Source organism: Delphinus delphis, chromosome 10 (assembly GCF_949987515.2).
Source record: "Delphinus delphis chromosome 10, mDelDel1.2, whole genome shotgun sequence".
Classification (NCBI taxonomy): domain Eukaryota; kingdom Metazoa; phylum Chordata; class Mammalia; order Artiodactyla; family Delphinidae; genus Delphinus; species Delphinus delphis.
Window position 1 is genome coordinate 25101896 of NC_082692.2, and position 18747 is coordinate 25120642.

The following is an 18747-nucleotide window of genomic DNA, read 5'->3' on the forward strand; positions in this document are numbered from 1 at the left end:
TGAGAGGTTTGGAAGGCACAGTGGTTCAGGTAGAGTGCCTCATCCTTGTATAGAGCCCGGCTGCCCTGGTTCCCTATCCTAAACTTGCCATCAGCCTTAAGAAAATCAACTCTGGGCATTGGTCCCTTTCTTTAAAAATAAACAGTTACACCAAGGTGATTTTCAAGTCCGTCTCAGAACGAAAATTTTTTATTTTCACTTTTGCCGAGAGCAAATCCTTTGTTTCTGTTTGACCAGGGATAGAGAATGAAAGTTGAAGTCATTTAGGTCTCAGTAAGGTAGATGTCAGAATCAGTGATGGAAATTACAGTTTTCTCCTTAAGAGGTTAGTCGTAACCGCTGGAGATGTTCCAGCATAGCAGAGTGAGTTGTTCAGGAAGGTGGACTGACCTCATTTTGAGTTTCTGTCATAGAATCCCTCCTCCCACCTGATCCCGATTTCAACCCATAAATGTTATCATTACCAAGCTCTTTGATTCCCACTGGCACGTTTCCTCTACGGGGACACTTTTATTTGACTTATGCATTTGCTTTTGGAATTGTGTGGCCCCTGGATTGAAAATATTCATACTTGGTGAGTTTTTAGGAAGACTGAATCCTCGTGCTTCCTATTTAAAGCACAGTTGTGTGCGATGTCTCAGTATTCCTTGTATCTTAAGTTAGACTTTGGTACCTTTTGTTTGATGAATGTTTTCTTGCTGACTGGGATTTAGGAAATAGTTTTTCACTTAAGATTTTTAGTGCTGGGACTCTCATGCTTTCTGCAGTTAGAATAACCATTTTCTTTTTTTTTTTTTTTTTGCGGTATGCGGGCCTCTCACTGTTGTGGCCCCTCCCGTTGTGGAGCACAGGCTCCGGCCGCGCAGGCTCAGTGGCCATGGCTCACGGGCCTAGCCGCTCCGCAGCACGTGGGATCTTCCCCAACCGGGGCACGAACCCGTCCACTGCGCCACCAGGGAAGCCCCTAGAATAACCATCTTCTTGAAACACCTGCAGTTTCAAAGGACAGTCCTGACACTAGGTTCATGCCCTCCTGCTAGCACACGCCCTCTGCCCTTTTCTTTCCCCATTGTCAACAGTTTTACTGTGTCAGAGCTAATCTCTGATAAGTGTATACTAAACAGACCTAATTAAAGCCACACTGGAGAATTGGCCACTCTGGTCCTTATTTTATCTGAGTTGTTCTGAACCCCAGAGTACCTGTTCCTTCTGTCTTGGGATAGCACACACTCCTACAGAGTAAATGTGAATTTCTCCTTCCCCAAAGAAGAATTCTTATGACGCCGAATTCAATGATTATTCATTTGCTTCCCTGGGAAGTTTGGCCGTGTGCTGTACGTCCCTTGAGGGTAGCGTACAGGGTACCTCTGCTTCAGGTTTTGGCAGAAGAAATACATTACCTTAATATCTACAGGAGTTGTTGACACCTCTGTCTGCCCTGTTTGTGAGCTGATATGTGCCTCTGTGAAAATTCGAGCTTACTTCTTACAAAACTTGCGAATGTTTAGCTTTACTGTGGATCTGAGGTGCGTTTATTAAGAGCATCTACTGTGCTTTCTTTTAAAGTTAGCAAAGCTATAGGAAGGGGATTGGCGAAGAGGCCTTTCAGGTTAGCAGCTGCACAGGATAGGGACCCAGCTCTGCCCCACAAGGCTGGGCAGGCTCCGGCAGGCCAGTCACTGCACCTCTGAGACTTCTGTGTAGAACTTGCAGGTGATAATACCTGTGCCTCCTTTGGAGGGTGTCCAGACTATCGGTATTATACATAAAAGTTAAGTAGGGGACTGATTTAATTTGATGAGCGTAGTTAAAAAATAATCCCTCTATTGGATAGGATGTTCACTGAAGCACTGTTTACTCAGCTGACTCAATCTTCCGTTATAATGTTCTTCAGAAGAATAAATGACACTGCAGTTGGGCAATGTTTGCAACTTATGACGAGAATGAGGCTGTTCTGTGGGTGCTAAATACACTACACGCCAGGCGCTTTTCTAAGGTGCTGTACATCTGTCAATTCATTTTGGCCTCACCAAATCCCCCCATGAGGTAGGTACCCCAGTTTTACAGATGAGAAACTAAGGCACAGAAAGGTTAAGTGACTTGTTCAAGGCCTCCCAGCTAGCAGGTGACAGAGGCCAAGTTCAAACCCAGACTGGTTGAGGGCATCCAGCGTCGGTTTCCTTGTCTGACCCCAGCGCCGCCTGGGTTTGATCTACAAGGTGTATAAGACCTGAGGGGTGTGGGTTGGGAGGGAAGGGCACCCGCATCCTCCAGGCAGCCTCCATCTGCGGATTGTCTGGTCTCCCTTGAGTAGAGGTGTACATCCTGTGTGTTTTGAGAACATCTGGGTCATTCTGACACAGGGCTGGTTACAGGCTGCTTGTTCGGGCTGTTCAGAATAACATCTCCCCCAGCCCTTCAGTCCTCTTGGGATTCTTACTGTTTTAGGACTTCCTCGTTTTCTTTCTGGGTGTGGGTCACTAGGTCTGACAACATTATGATGGCTGTTAAGTACCATAATTCCTAAAATATGAGGATCACAAAATTCACAGAATTGTTTATATATTAACATGGAATGTTACCAGGTGATAAAATAACTGTTGGCTTTAGACACTCTGTAGAGGACATGATAGATTGATTGCTGGGTTGTGTTTGCTTTTAAAAATGCCAGATCGTACCAGGCTTTTTTCTTTTGGAAACACATTTTAACCCTGCCTGTTCCTCCCATTCCCACCCCCCCACACACACACCTGAACAACAGTTATAAAATATGGAGGTTTAGATTGAGTTTTTAAAAAGAAATGTGTTTTCGTGACACACTCTTATTTATGTTACACAGGTTTGAATTAAAATCTAAGAAATTTTCTCTCCAGGGGGAGTACATAACTTATCTTTGTTAATTATGTTTCTCCACCCTCTTTTAATTTCAACCAAGGCTGTAACGCTGCCTTTGTATATTTTGTATGAATTAGCTTGGAGACCATGACAATTTATTTTGAATATTCAAGTAATCACGTCAGTTAATCAAGTAATCATATCAGGCTGCAGTCAGATTTAGAATTATAAGTAGCTGCTTAATGTTGCTTAAATGTTGCTTAAAAGCCGCTGAAATGTTTGTCTCCCAGCTATCTGCAACTGCAGTCTGATTTGTATGTTAGAAACGGGGTGGAAGTAGAGCTCGGCCTCTTTAAGCTGGGTCTTTAAGGGACCAGTTAGAGGCTTGCAGAGGATCTCATATCCAGATCTGTGCGGCCTTCCATTGTCTGCAAGTTTGTTTCAGCCAGAAAGGCGGTTGTCCTGTGAAACAGGTCGGAGCTTCTCCAAATACCCCCTTCAAGACAGTGTTTCAGGACTTCGTGAACCCAGGAGAATGCTGTATGTACTGGGCTTGTTATGGCAGATCCTTTTTGTTTTCTTTGCAAGGCACGGTAGGTTTGGAAGAGGCTCAGCGACCCAGAGGAAGGTGGCTGCGCGTGCAGAGTGAGGTGGGTGCTCTACATGGAGCCCTGGTACAGAGCTCCATGCTTGAGTTTACCATCTTTTAGGAAATGGGACTGGCATATTTTAAAGCGCTTCCCGAAATTCAAGGTGTAGGTGAATAGTTGCAAAGTACTGTTGGAAAACCAATCTCAGCGGGTGATTTACTTAACCCATGGATTCAAGTATTCACCCACCCACCCAACCCACTGTCCATCTCAGACATTTCTTTTTTTTTTTTTTTTTTTTTTTTTTTTTGCGGTATGTGGGCCTCTCACTGTTGTGGCCTCTCCCGTTGCGGAGCACAGGCTCCGGACATGCAGGTTCAGCGGCCATGGCTCACGGGCCTAGGCACTCCACGGCATGTGGGATCTTCCCGGACCGGGGCACGAACCCGTGTCCCCTGCATCGGCAGGCGGACTCCCAACCACTGCGCCACCAGGGAAGCCCGACATTTCTTTTTTTTTTTCCTAAATTTTATTTAAGAATTCATATAAAATACTCCAGATAACTGAGTTTCAGTCCTCATCTTCCTCCTCTTATTCATCTTGATTAATCTAGAAGTAACGTTAACTCATAACTTTCTTTCCTGTTAGCAGCTATGCATAACCGATCACGTAGGTGATGATTCTTCAAATATTTTTTGGTGAGATATTTCAAATACTTTTTGGAAAAAGGCACCTCGGAAGTTACAGTGATTTTGCTTTTGCTTCTTTCGATTGTTATAACACCTCCTCTGAGATTCCCAGCTTTTCCATGCACTTTCATTCTTTCCTGAAGGAACTGCTCAAAATTGGCAGCATCCATGATTCCATCTTCTACAGGACAGGTACAGTCAAGAGTAAACTTCTGGACCTGCTTTTTCTTGCCCCCCTTCGCCACAAGCTTTTTCCACGCTTGCACTTTATTTATTTATTGGTTTTTAAATTTATTTATTTAGGGCTTCCCTGGTGGCGCAGTGGTTGAGAGTCCGCCTCCCGATACAGGGGACACGGGTTCGTGCCCCGGTTGGTGAAGATCCCACATGCCGCGGGGCAGCTGGGCCCGTGAGCCATGGCCGCTGAGCCTGCGCGTCCGGGGCCTGTGCTCCGCAACGGGAGAGGCCACGACAGTGAGAGGCCCGAGTACCGCAAAAAAAAAAAAAAAAAAAAAGTAAATTTATTTATTTATCTTTGGCTGCGTTGGGTCTTCATTGCTGCACGCGGGCTTTCTCTAGTTGTGGTGAGCAGGGGCTACTCTTTGTTGCAGTGGCTTCCCTTGTTGCGGAGCGCAGGCTCTAGGTGCATGGGCTTCAGTAGTTGTGGCATGTGGGCTCAGTAGTTGTGGCTCACGGGCTCTAGGGTGCAGGCTCAGTAGTTGCGGCACACGGGCTTAGTTGCTCTGTGGCATGTGGGAATCTCCTGGACCAGGGCTCGAACCTGTGTCCCCTGCACTGGCAGGCGGATTCTTAACCACTGTGCCACCAGGGATACCCCAACACTTGCACTTTGAAAAGCCTTTCAGAATCTGAAAAGACCTTTCCAAGAACGCATCCTACCTCCCTTCATGTCTCAAAGAACTTCACCTAAAACTTGTATTAATTGGGTCAATTTTTCAAGCATTTAGCTTTTGACAAAAGCCACTCTTTTTTTTTTTCTTTCCCTAACATGTCTTCCTAGTAACAACCAAAAGGGCTGCTTTAAAATCTAGCCCCAGAAATACACAATCAGCAAGTAAAAGACCTGCCAGCAATGGGCTCCATACCTCCCCCCATGGTTTTAAACCAAAAGCGTACAAACGCCTAGAAGCCTTAAAAGCCCACCCGGGCAGAAAGATGCAGGTGAGCCGACAATGTTAACAAGGGCGTCCCAACAACGGAGGAGGGTAGGAAGACTTTCTTACAGTGACCTGGGAGGAGAACGATCTGCAGCCAGAGTGACATGAGGGCGCCGCACGGCTCCAGGTGCAGAACTTCTCATCTGCTGATTCACCTGGTTGCCCTCCAAACCTGTCTCCTGTTGGCCAGCATGGCCAGGAGCACCGCCATCGCCTGTGTGCCCAGGCCGTCAGGCTGGCAGCACTGCCTGGGTCCTTCTCCTGTCAGCTGCATCCTTCCCCCGCTCCCTCCAACCGTCAAGTCACCAGGTGTCCATTCGGGCTCTGCCCTGTCCGCCGCCCACCAGTCCTTCCTAGGTGCCTGGTTTCCCCCTCCTCCTTCCTGCCTCCCTGTGTTCTGCTCCCAGCTGTGCTGTCACAGAGGTCTTGTGACAGGTTAATGGGATCATGTGCTCCACCCTAACACCTTTGTTTACTCCCTGTCAGGGCCATCCTTGATCCAGCGTCGTTTTCTGCTGGCACTTTTCACTCTGCACACACCACAGACTCACATCTCCCCAGATGTGCCTTGTAGGCTGTATTTGGATGCTTCCTCAATTGCTCTGCACCGACAGAAACACAAAAGCAAAGCAAACTAAATAACAGAAAAGGCCCTGTTCTTTGTAAGTCAAACTCATACAGCCTAGAACCTTTCGTGCTTTTGACTCAATTAGATGTTCCCACCCCTTCCGGCTTGTGTAACCTTGGTTATACATGACTGACTAACCTCTGTGTGCCTCAGTCTCCTCATTCAGCAAGTGAGGATGACGAGTGCTTTCCTTCTGTCTCTGCTCAGCGCCTGGCATGCTCCCCGCGTATCCTTGGAACCTGTGTACTGTCTGGCATGGAGTAGGTATCTGCCAATTACTTGCACGAATGTCTCTAAATATGTACCTTTCAAGTACGATCAGTTCTGTAACCTGTGCTTATGGCTGTGTGAAGGTGAATACGCCTCAGTAGCCTGAGGGGCCTGAGACTTCGTAACACTGCACAGATGAGGGGCCCACCTGGGGAAGCGGGCTCTGGGGCACTGGTTTCCCTGCTTAGGGTTGCTGTTCCCCCAGCCAGGCTGAGGGAGTAGAGCAAATTGCTAGACATCCCACCTGCCCAGGAGCAGAGGATGTTTTTTTAATGTCTGTGTTAAAGGACCTTGCTTATTTGTATATTACCTTGTAGAGCTTTTAGGTGGAGTAAGCCAGTGATAGAGTACACTGGTGACCCTGTGCCCGAGGAAGGAAGAGAACGAACTCTGGTGTCTAGGCTCTGAACTATTCCCTGATCAAATAATGGTAGAAACTGACACTTTTTTTTTTCTTTTTAATCGGAGTATAGTTGCTTTACACTGCTGTGTCAGTTTCTGCTGTACAGCAAAGTGAATCAGCCATACGTATACGTATATCCCCTCTTTTTTGGATTTCCTTTCCATTTAGGTCACCACAGAGCTCGGAGTAGAGTTCCCTGTGCTATACAAGAGATCCTCATTAGTTATCTATTTTATACATAGTGGTGTAGACACTCTTTTTTTAACTTTATTTTGGTTGGCCGCAGCAGTGAGCCAAGGTTAAGGTAGCCCCGTGTAGCTTGGACTGAGTCTGTCTGCATCAGTAACCACATGGTCATCAATTCATTGACCATCCACACTTATTCACCGTAGAGGAGTTCTGTGTGCTGCCCTCTGCTCGGGTGCATGAATCCCGCAGAGACACATGACAATACACCTACTGACAAATAGATTATAATCCAGTAGAAGAGGTGAGGTATGTACTTGATGCAACAGATATTATTGGTGCTGTGGATATGGCTGTGTGTGTTGCAATTAAATTTGAGTGCAGGCGACAGGGATTCCAAAATAGTGATGGTTCCAATAATGGCATCTCAAAGCAAGGTATTGTATTTCCCATAAAGGGCTGGAGAAAGGTACAGGTATGACCCAACTGTAGGCTCCTAGCTCACTGTGTGTAAGGCTTAGAGGCAGCAGGATGGAGGAAGAGACAGAGGCAGAAAGGACAGAGGATTCATTTGTGCTTTCTCTTAGGGAAGTTCCCAGAAACTGCCCCTAGACAATTTTGCTTATGTCTGCTTGGCCAGAACTTTAAACGTGCAGCCACATGACGCTGCAAGGCAGACCGGGAAATCTCATCTTGATTCTGGGTGGCTGTGAGTAGGTCCTTCTGCTCTATCCAGAATTTGGGTGACCACCCCCAGTCTGTACCTAGGGTGGTGGATGAGGTTGACTGACGGTGCTGCCCGTGTGGAAGTTGCAGTGTGGAGGATCCTGACGGGGAACAGACACGACTACCACGGTGATGAGAACGGAGAGCGTAGTGTGGGGTGCTATGGGCGCAGACGGGAAGGACGCGTAAATCAGACCGGGAGGGCCGGGGAAGGGTGCCTGGAGAACAAGCAGACATCTGCCTGGTGGAAAGAGGAAGTAGGCATTCAGGCAAAGGCACCGAGGCGAGGAAGCAGGTAGCACGTGAGGAACTGATAGGAAAATCGAAGGAGGAAGCAGGGGTCTGGGGCCACCCTGAGGAGTTTGGACATTTTCCTAAGAGCCTTTAACTGGTTTTGAGGTGAGTAACCTAGAAAGATGCTTTTTGGGGAGTGGGAGCAACGCAAGGCTGGAGGCAGGGACCCTCTATCGGGAGGGAGTGCACTAATCCAGTTGACGTGATGGTGACCTTGATTGGACAGTGACTTTGGGGGTTGAGAGAAAAATGGATACAAACCCCCCCAGTTCGTAGAACTGGGAACGGATTTAGACTAATTTGGGCTGCTTTTCACTTGACAGATGATGAAAGCAAGGCTGTCAAGTGGCATGCCCGGGCCACACAGCTGGCTCAGGGTCATCCCTCTGCCTGAACCCTTTGTGTCACTGCTGAATGGCCAACTGGCGCAACAGGGCTTTGTGGGCATTCAGAGAAGGCAGAGAGAGGGCAGGTGGCGTGTGACTGGAGTGCGGTGTACGTGTGGCTGTGGAGCAGAAGCCGGTGTGTTGGGTGCTCCCGGTTCTGCAGGCTGAGGACAGCGCTAGGGTACTTCAGGGAAGTAGTGTGAGATAATCCTGCAGGAGTGTTTCGAAATCATGGAAGGCTTTAATAGCAGATTAAGTGGTTTAGGCTCAATTCTTTTTTTTTTTTTTTTTTTTTTGCGGCATGCAGGCGTTTTGTGGCCTCTTCCGTTGCGGAGCACAGGCTCTGGATGCGCAGGCTCAGCAGCCATGGCTCACGGGCCCAGCCGCTCCGCAGCATGTTGGATCCTCCCGGATCGGGGCTCGAACCCGTGTCCCCTGCATCGGCAGGTGGACTCTCAACCACTGCGCCACCAGGGAAGCCCTAGGCTCAATTCTTTAAGCAGCGGGAGCCAGTTAACAGTTGGTATCAAAGAACTAACACAAGCTTGACAGCCAAGTCTGTGTTTAACCTTTGCCCCTCCCGGTGCCTTGTATCAGGCGCTTATGGTCAGCAGAATAAGGGCCCCAGAGATGTCCATGTCCTAATCCCCAGCACCCATGAATATGTGGGGTTATAGGCAGAGCAGCATTAAGGTTGCAGACAGAATTAAGGTTGCTAATCAGCTGACTGGAGCAGGGAGGGTCCTAGGTTATCCAGGTGGGCTCAGGGTAACCCCCAGGGTCCTTAAGTATGGAACAGGGAGGCGGGAGAGAAGTAGAAGGGTGGGGTGTGAGGAGACTTGGCCCAGTGTTGCTGGCCTTGAGATGGAGGAGGGGACTGTGAATGGAGTGATACAGGCAGTCCCTAGAAGCCGGAAAAGGCGAAGAAAAGGATTCTCCCATAGAGCCTCCAAAACGGAACGCGGCCCTGCCCACACCTTGGTTTTAGTCCATTGAGACCCGTTTTGGACTTCTGACCCCTAAGATGCATTTGTGGTGTTTCAAGCCACTAAGTTTGTGGTCCTTGGTTATCTGATACAGCGGTCAGTACTTGTTTGCTGAGTGAATGAGTTGCGCTTTAAGAGATCAATGTGACAGATTCATGCATTAGGTGGACTGGATGAGGGGAGGTTCTGGAGGCCAGGGAGTTCATAGAAGATGGTTCTGGCAAAGAGGTGACGAGGCTGAGGCAGGCCGCGGTGGGGGAGTGGGTGACTGGACTCGCAGGGCCTGTGAACAAGCCTGAAGCCCTGGCTGGCCTGGGATCCACTCTTGGTGGTGGGGTGGAGTGTGCTTTCAGGCTGGGTTCCTGGGAAGGTGATTGGGCAGGAAATCACCTGGAGGGAGTCAGGAGGAAGGGAGGCTTGGCTTGTTGGGTTTAAGGTTCAGAAGCACCTCATGTATGTAGGTGGAGAGAGCAGATGGAAACTGGCCCTTGAGCGTGGAGTTGGGGATACAGGATTGGGTGTCATTGGTCATGATTCATCTGTACCCTGTCTTTAAATTTTTCTGGTGAAGAGACTCAGCAGCCCTTTTGAAGAATCCAGTATGTCACATTCCTTAAAATTAAGAAGTTTTTCTTAGTGTTTTTTGCCTAAATTTTTTTTGCGGCCATTTGAATTCTGTGACTGTTTTCTCCCCCCCCCATTTATTTATTTATTTATGACTGCGTTGGGTCTTTGTTGCTGTGTGCGGGCTTTCCCTAGTTGCTGCGAGTGGCGGCTACTCTTCATTGTGGGCTTCTCGTTGAGGTGGCTTCTCTTGTTGCGGAGCACGGGCTCTAGAGCGCAGGCTCAGTAGTTGCGGCTCACGGGCTTAGTTGCTCTGCAGCATGTGGGATCTTCCCAGACCAGGGCTCGAACCCGTGTCCCCTGCATTGGCAGGAGGATTCTTAACCACTGCACCACCAGGGAAGTCCAATTCTGTGAATCTTTAAAAAATTTTTTACTAAATAAAAATAAGTTAATACTAAATACTTGTTTAAAAAAAATAAAAATAACATCATCCATGACCCTTCCTTGCATATTTCACCCTGTGCTGCAGGTCATCTTCCCAGAAGCCTCTCTGGCTCCGGTTGGTCTATCACCCAGCTGGTCATCAGGGTCACACGCTTACCTACCCACCCCCAACCTGCCCCCAGGTCCTGGCCCTATCAGATCTCACCCACTGAACTGGGGAGGATAGAGCCCTAAACAAAACTTGGCTTGTGTTGGAAAAAGGGAAATGGATGGTACTTGCTAGAAATTTCCACATCTGTTTTTTAAAAATATCAATTTGCCACTGAACTATATATATACTTATTTTAGACTTGGTTACTGAAAGTCCTGAAAGTTCTTGGTTTTTTTTTTTTTTTTTTTGCGGTACGCGGGCCTTTCACTGCTGTGGCCTCTCCCGTTGCGGAGCACAGGCTCCGGACGCGCAGGCTCAGCGGCCATGGCCCACGGGCCCAGCCGCTCGGCGGCGTGTGGGATCTTCCCGGACCGGGACACGAACCCGTGTCCCCTGCATCGGCAGGCGGACTCTTAACCACTGCGCCACCAGGGAAGCCCGAGTTCTTGGTTTTTGAATTCTTTTGTTCTTCATAATGAACTTGGTTGTAATGATTGAAGTTACAACCTGTTTCCTGAGAAATGGGAGAGGGACCATTTCCGAGGAGCTGTGTGGAGTGTATTGACATTAGAGGTGTTTTACTGTGGCACCGCATTGCCTTCCTACCTGTCTGTTGCTGCCGTCTTAGCACTCTGATCACTGTCCTTCTACTTGGTGGCAGTGTATCGAGTAACATAAGTTTAAAAGTTTTCAGTGAAGATTGTACTGAATATAAGTAAAAAAAAAAGCCTTTGAAGATGAGTTATGACTAATAATGATGTCCATAAACCACACATGAAAATCAGTTTAATTTCAATGAGTTACTTACATTTCATTCTCCAGAAAAAATAAGATTAACACGAGATGTCATTCGTTCTAAGTTAACCAACTAAACTTTCTGCTCTCCCTTCCCTTTGCTCTTTGATTTGATTAAATAAGATTTGTGGGTGCTACCTGGTGAGTTGTCTTTCGCATCAATTGGTATCCCTGTAAGACAAAGGCCCCACAGTATCCGGCAACCAAGTGCAGCAGGGTTAAGCCGTGTTGAGCAGGAGGTGGGGGAGGAGGTGTTGGTCTGGACCCCAGTGCCCATTATTGACATTTCAACTGTGCTGTCCCCAGGAAACAGTCATGATTTTTTTCTTTCTTGAAATCAAGTTGTTTCCCCTAATGAGACAGTCCGCTTGGCATACAGGCATTTCTCTGTAATGTTTTCCAAACTAAGAAAGCAAATAGAGAAATCATTTTGTAGAGAGAAGCCTGCAGATAACTGCACTGTGGCCGTGACCTAAGGTGAACACCCTGAGCTCTTGTTTGAAAGCACTGGGTTTCTTCACAACGGATGGGAGGACATAATACACCTTTATAGCAAGTGAGTGTTAAGCTTCACACAGGATTTGTTCTCCCGTTGACACTGCTCTCTGTCAAAGGAATAAATGATGGGGGGTCATGCTTGGAGCTCTGAAATGTCACCTTCAGGTTCTTATTTTGGAGAAGGGAGTGTCCTGTAATTTTCTCCCTCTTATTCATATTCATTCTGTCTGTCTCTGCTGACCTGCTTTTCTTCCTCCAGTGGGGACTCTGCTTTCCTGTTGGTAATTATATTTCTGTGTGATGTCAGGGACATACCTGCCACTGACACCCCATTTAGAGGGAGAAGGAGGTGAGCCCCTGACCGGGCAGATGTGCTCCCCTGAGCAGGGTGCACTTTTAAGTTTGGGGAAACCTCCTGCCTGACGCTCTGTTGGACTCATTAGCAACATGAATCAGAGAACGGAAGACCCAGTGACAATTGGACAACTGAGGCGATAGTTAAATGGAAAGTGTGTTGTTTTAAAAGATGTTTTGTAGTGGCCGGAAAATGAATTTTTGACTGATTCTGAGCTCTCTCTCTCTCTTTCTCTCATATGTATGTGTGTTTATGTATATGTATATGTACATAAGCACTTCAGCATCTGTGTACTGGCTGGTGAGTTAATAGCATTTTAGCTGCAGTACTACCTAATGTGACTTAGCCACAGGATACTTAGGTCTTATTACTTATGACTTAAAGTTTTAGGTTTTGGTGAATAAGAGTTTCCACGAGGAGTATCTTCATTTGAAAGGGAAGTATCATGCTAAAGAAACGTTCAGAGGTTTTAGCCCACATACTAATGTGAAAATCAGCTCATCCTGCTGTATATAATTTGAGTTACTGGGAAACCGGTAAGAATGTAATTATTTCACAGAGTGCTTTAAATTAAAATATATTCATTGTACGTTTTATTCATTACTGCTAGCTGGCTCTTTTTGAGGTATATTTGGGAATTTTGCCTTTAAGTTGAGAAGCTAAATTAATGTCTTTTTAGAGATAAAACCTTACAGAGGGGAAAAAATTCTGTATGCGGTTTTTAATACAGCAACTCTCAGACTTTTTGGTCTTAGGACCTGCCCTTCTAAAAATTACTGAGAACCTCAGAGCTTTTGTTTATGTGGGTTATATCTATTGGTATTTATTCTATTAGAAATTGATTTTAAATTATTTTTAAATAATTTTAAATAGTAATACATCTAAAAGTAATAATTAGCGCATTACATGATAACATTGTCTATATTTTTATGAAAAATATTCTTTTCCAAACAAAAAGAAATGAGTGAAACCAGACATTTGACTGCTTTTGCCCATCACTTTGGTATCTGGCTTAATGAAAGACAGCTGGATCCTCTTCTCTGCTTCTGCATTCAATCTTTTGAGATATCACACATTATGTAGCCTCTGGGTCACTTAACAGTGAAGAGAGAGTTGAGATTGAAAAAGTAATCTCTTAGCAACATTACAAAAATAGTTTTGATCTTATAGAACCCCTGAAAAGGACCCAAGGACCTTCAGGTGTCTGGCCTACACTTTGAGAACCCCTGTTCTAACTAGAGCCTATTGTATTTTTAAATAAGGACCAACCTTCTACTTGGCTATGAAAACATCCTTCTTGGGGGTGGGTGGTGGTGTCTTATTTCATCAGCTATTGCCTCCTGAGTCCTTCTGCCTGAATAAATTTCTTGATTTATGTCACAGGAGGATCTCTGAATGTCACCTTTGTACGTGAACTTCATCAGGTGGACTGGTTTTGGTCATTTTATCAAATAAATGTATCTGTATGTGTGTAAGTACCATACTTCGGTAGGATAATATTTAAAAGTAAATTTATGTCATCTGAATATGCTGGTTGCTTGCATAGGTGCTCTACTGGAGGACTGTAGTGTTCAGGGTTTTTTGTTGGTTTTTTTAAAAATTATTTTATTTTATTTTATTTATTTGGGCTGTGTTGGGTCTTTGTTGCTGCACGCGGGCTTTCTCTAGTTAGGGCGAGCGGGGGCTACTCTTCCTTGTGGTGCGCGAGCTTCTTACTGCAGTGGCTTCTCCTGTTGCGGAGCACGGGCTCTCGGCACGCGGGCTTCAGTAGTTGTGGCTCGCGGGCTCTAGAGCGCAGGCTCAGTAGTTGTGGTTCGCGGGCTTAGTTGCTCCGCGGCATGTGGGATCTTCCCAGACCAGGGCTCGAACCCCCATCCCCTGCATTGGCAGGTGGATTCTTAACCACTGCGCCACCAGGGAAGCCCTAGTGGTCAGTTTGTAAAATAAAAATCCAGAGCAGAAAGGAGTTAATCAAGAGTAAGGTCTCAGTGTGGTGTAAACACCTTTTTCAAAATTTTTATTTATTTATGTATGCATGCATGCATGCATGTATGTATGAATGCATGCATGCCACGGCATACAGGAATCTTAGTTCCCCGACCAGGGATCGAACCTGCGCCCCCTGCAGTAGACCATGGAGTCTTAACCACTGGACCGCCAGGGAAATTCCGTAAATACCTTTTTAGATGTTCGAGATGATCATTTCTTTCCCCCCGCATTCTCTTTGCCATCTATACATTATTGTATTGGGGCCTTCAGATTGGCTGTCTTTTGGAACAGTTTAAAAATAGCTAACTTCCTTTTTGTTCATGCCTGTTTGATAGATACTACTTAACTTTCTTTTTAGTTACTGCTGATTTTGGACAGCGCTTTTGCTTTAATCAAAATTTCCTGCATCGCGTCCCCACATCACCTTGTTCTCTTTAACCATTTAACCTTTATATTCTTGTGTTACACAAAGGTTCTTCTGGCGTTTTTTGTATGTCTGATCATGTAGAGTTCTGCTCTGGGGACTCGTCAACCCGGCATCTGCCTCCCCTTTCCTTTACTCTAGGGACTTTTTTCAGGATGTTTATAACCTCAGGTTCTGTGATGTCTGAATGAGGTGCCAGTGCACACTGAGCTGCTCGCTTCCAGATGCTGAGGTGTTTCTCTGGGATATATTTTGCACTGTCCAGTATAGTAGTCACCAGTCACAGAGCACTTGCAGTGTGGCTAATGCAAGTGAGGAACTGAGGTTTTTCATTTACTTTTACTTAATTTACATTTAAATAGCCATGTGTGGCTCAGGTCTCTCTAGACCATGCCTCTCCCAGGGTGTCTGACAGCTTCCTTTTACTGACTCATGCCCGGCTCAGTCTTGACCTCAGAGTCTCTTGCAGGTTCGTCTATTCATTTTTATAAGTTTTGTGTATATTTTATCTGTCAATTTTAGAAGTAGCACATAGGTTTCAGCATCTGTAGACTGCCTTACTGCCGGAAACAGAACTAGAGGGAATATTGGAGCTAAAAAAGTGAAGGCTGATGTTGGCTGCTTTTTATGAGATCTTGAGGTGGTTCTAGGTGAGATTCAAGGGTAAATAGGGTTAAGGGGAAAGATTTTAGGTTGGGGAGACTTGAACAGATTTGTCAGCTGATAAAAGGATCCTACAGAGAGAGGAAATTGAAGGTAAAGGGGGAAGTGGAGTTGAACAGTCAATTCTTGAAGGAGGCAGGAAAGTAGGAGATGCTAAGCCTCCCTTTATGAATTGGGAGGGGAAAGAGTAGGTTGTTTTTCAGGGTTTTTTTTAAGTATTTGATTTTTTTTTTTTTTCCCAAGCAAAAGTCTACGAAATCAACCTTTTTTTTTTTTTTTTTTTTTTTTTTTTTTTTTTTGTGGCCGTGCAGCACGCGGCATCTTAGTTCCCCAGCCAGGGATCAAACCCATGCCTGCTGCAGTAGAAGCGTGGACCATCAGGGAAGTCCCTGAAATTAACCATTTTGAAGTGGACAGTTCAGTGCATGTAGTTCACCCACAGTGTGGTGCTCCAGCCACCTGTGTCTAATCTTGAAACATTTTCATCCCCCACAGGAGACCCTGTGCCCATCAGCCGTTCTCTGCCCGCCCTTTCCCTGCAGCCTCTGGGCAACACTAATCTTTCTATCTTTATGGATTTGTTTATTCTGCATATTTCATATAAACAGAATCATACAGTATGTCGCCCTTTGTGTCTGGCTTCTTGGCATAATGTTTGGAGTTTCATCCACTTGTAGCATGTAACAAGCGCCTTGACATTTGAAGGCGAGGGAGTTTCCGGGAATTCATATTGACAGCCTGAATCTCAGCAGAACGAGTCAGTTCGGCCAGTTGGATTTACCGAGGATTAAGGCTCCACAGGGGCAGATGTGGCGTCAAGAGTATTTGTGGGATGACCGACTGAGGTCCATGCTGAGGGGAAACACACCCCAGGAGCCAGCGCTGGGGGGGATGGACATCGAAGTTCTAGATCAGGTGATGGTAATCGCCACAGCGAATTGGCTGCCAGTGGGGGCAGGCGGGGGAGGACCCTCCTTTAAGGGGGGAGGAATGTCCTATTTCCGAGTGGAGTAAATTTGGGGCCCTGAGTTAGAGCCTGCAGCGGAGGGAGCCTCTTCTGCCTGCAGATCAGGGGGCACCGTGCCGCCTGCTGCATGAACCGACCAACCGCACGTCCGAGGCAGGTGAGGTGGAAGCTGTGTCCTCCTGCCCCGCTGGGTGGCAAGGCAGCCCTGCTGCGCTGGGGACTTCCTCAGAAGCGGGGGGCGGTGTGGGGTGGGGCGTGGGAAGCAGCCCCAGCCTTTCTTGCTGCTTCCTTTGATGAAAGTCATAAAGGGAGTCAGCCCCACTGGTTGGTGCCGGGAGCAGTGATGGAGGCAGCAGCGTTGCTGGCAAGGCTGCCCGGGGCCCCGGCTGTTTTCACCCACTGCTTGTGGAATAAAGGTCAGAGGACTTTCAAGGTCTTCCCCATCTTGTCCCCAGTCTGCTCTCCAGCCTCTTGACCCTACAGCACTCATCCCCCAGATATGCAGTGGGCACCCCCGTGTGCCCAGCACCGAGCTGATGGTCCATGTGAAGCAGACACACACAGCTCTTGTCCTCGAGGACTTAGGTCCTCAGTGTTCGTTCATATCTGGGCTGTGATTAGAGTGTAAACAGAGGGACCTCACCAAACCTGGGGCTTTGGGGAAGAGGAGTCAGGGAGGGTTTGTCTGAGCGAAGGACCTTTATGCAGAGGTGAGGTCAGAGGGACCTTTATGCAGGAGGCTGAGGGAGCTTTCCCTGCACAGGATGTGCCTGCAGAAAGGAGAAGGTGGAGGGAGGTGGGTGTGGTCGGGGCAGTGGGCACGAGGGGAGGGCAGTCTTGGGCTGGAAGCAGGTGTGAGCCGGTGATGGAGGGGCTCTAAGCAAATGAGGGATTGTAGGTCGTATCCAGAGAACAAGGGACACATTGTTGAAAGGCTTCAGGCAGGAGTGGGCCTGCAGATTTTGGTGGCTCTGGTGCAGTGTGTGGGGATGGATGGGAGGGGACAGGGCTGGGTGCTCGGGACTCGCCAGCTGGGAGTCCACATGGAAGAACACGGCCTGGGCTAGTGGTGCGGACGGGAGAGGTGGGTGTATATAAGGTACTAGGGGAGAGCATCGGCATGCCCAGAGATGGTGTTGTTGCCCAGGTGCGCTGCCCCCTGCCTGCCGTAGCCTTCCACGCTTCCACGCCTCCTTTCAGGCTGTGCTTCAGCTTGAAACACCCATCAGCATTCTGCCTCCTAGGCCTTCCACCTGGTAAAAACCCTTACTAACCTGGCCCCATGCCACTTGTGCGAAGTCTGTCCTGATCCACCGCTCGGAATAAATTCATTTAACATTTATGGAGCGTTCACATGTTTTAATGTGTTTTAAATCATTGCCGACACTTTTCTGGTGAAGGCGGCATCATATCACATGCCAGTCAGTCATGTGACCGCTTCATTCTTCCCAAAGTGTGGCGGCCCCCTTCCCCCTCTGCTCCTTGGATGCTGTCCTTCATTTGGAATACACTTCCCAAATCCCTTGGCCTACCCATACCTACTGCTCTTTTAAGGGTTGGTCCAAGCCCCACTCCTCTGGGGAGTCTCTCTGGGCATCCCAGCCCCAGATCTCTCCCTCCTCCCCACAGTGCTCAGTGCTTTGGTGCTTCTTGTCTTTTACTGGGTGTTCTTGTGGTATTAACTTTCTATGTGTGTGTGATTCCAGATAAGTTAGACAGTTGTGGACTGTTTCCTGTCCCCTCCATCAAGAAGAGCGCTTGTGCGTAGTTGGCACACGTACGTATCTGTAGCGGGCTTATAACCACCCTAAATTCCTGCAAGTGATAGATAAGATATGGGTACTGAAATGGATAGATGTGACACTTGGATGTAAGTATCATATGCTGGTTTATGACACAGTAATGGGTATCTTAACCTAGAATTTGTTTTGGATTGAAGAGTAAATACCCACATGATTCTCCTCTGCTGTAGCTTTCCATACATTGTTTTGTTCTTGGACAGGACATCCAACCCCGAGGAGGTTGGTGGGTGGTAAATAGAGTGCGAAGCAAATGGCATTTTGGAGGATGAGCTGAGCACTGACCTTCCTGATGGAACTTAACCCCAGGATGGGATCCTCACCTTGGAACTGGGCCTAGGGGCGGGGCAGAGTCAGGAGACCCAGCGACCTTTGGCACAGTGCCTTTCTACCTTTTTCAGGCTGTATGGGAACGGGGTTATCAGCGTCCAAAAAAAGTCCTTGGCCTCAGGTTAATCTGTACTCCCAGCTGTTGGGTGAGGGGAGGTGCTTATTTATGCAATATCCCCACAGGCCCTCTCTGGTATTTGTACTCTCTGAAAGTTCTATGTCAAACCTCAAGCTAATGCTTCTCCTTCTTGATACTCTTTGGAGTTGGAGACATTCTGATTTTATGATAGCCCATTCCTCAACTTTCTGTCTTGGTTTAAGACTAGATCTTTATCCCAAACTCATTGCCATGGGTCTCTTTATTTTTTTAATCTTTTAACTATATATCCATGTTCTAAAAAAAAATTGTGTATTTTAAATCACATCAGTTGATGTAATATCTAGAGATAGAGATAGATCCATACTGATTTAATTATATGCTGCATATCCATATTTTAAAGGGATTTGGGAGCTCATTTCATTACTCATCCTGGCTCTAGAAACTGACCAGTGCTCTACGTGGTGGACACATTTCTCGTTCCGTATCATGTTGTC

The 18747-nt window shown here is 47.0% G+C and overlaps 1 protein-coding gene and 1 pseudogene across 2 annotated transcripts in view; one reads left to right on the plus strand and one right to left on the minus strand.

Moving 5' to 3' along the window:
• Positions 1-18747, plus strand: part of LOC132431925 (very long chain fatty acid elongase 5) — a 70311-nt gene that overhangs the window by 5083 nt on the left and 46481 nt on the right. The window contains exon 1 of one of the 2 annotated variants that reach the window (XM_060021657.1): positions 1396-2046. The exons of the other annotated variant lie outside the window; for it this stretch is intronic. The gene's annotated coding sequence lies outside the window, so the exon portion shown is untranslated. Of the gene's footprint in view, positions 1-1395; positions 2047-18747 lie in introns of those variants that run through there. 2 annotated transcript variants of the gene reach the window in all.
• On the minus strand, positions 3996-5230 carry LOC132431873 (large ribosomal subunit protein eL22 pseudogene; annotated as a pseudogene).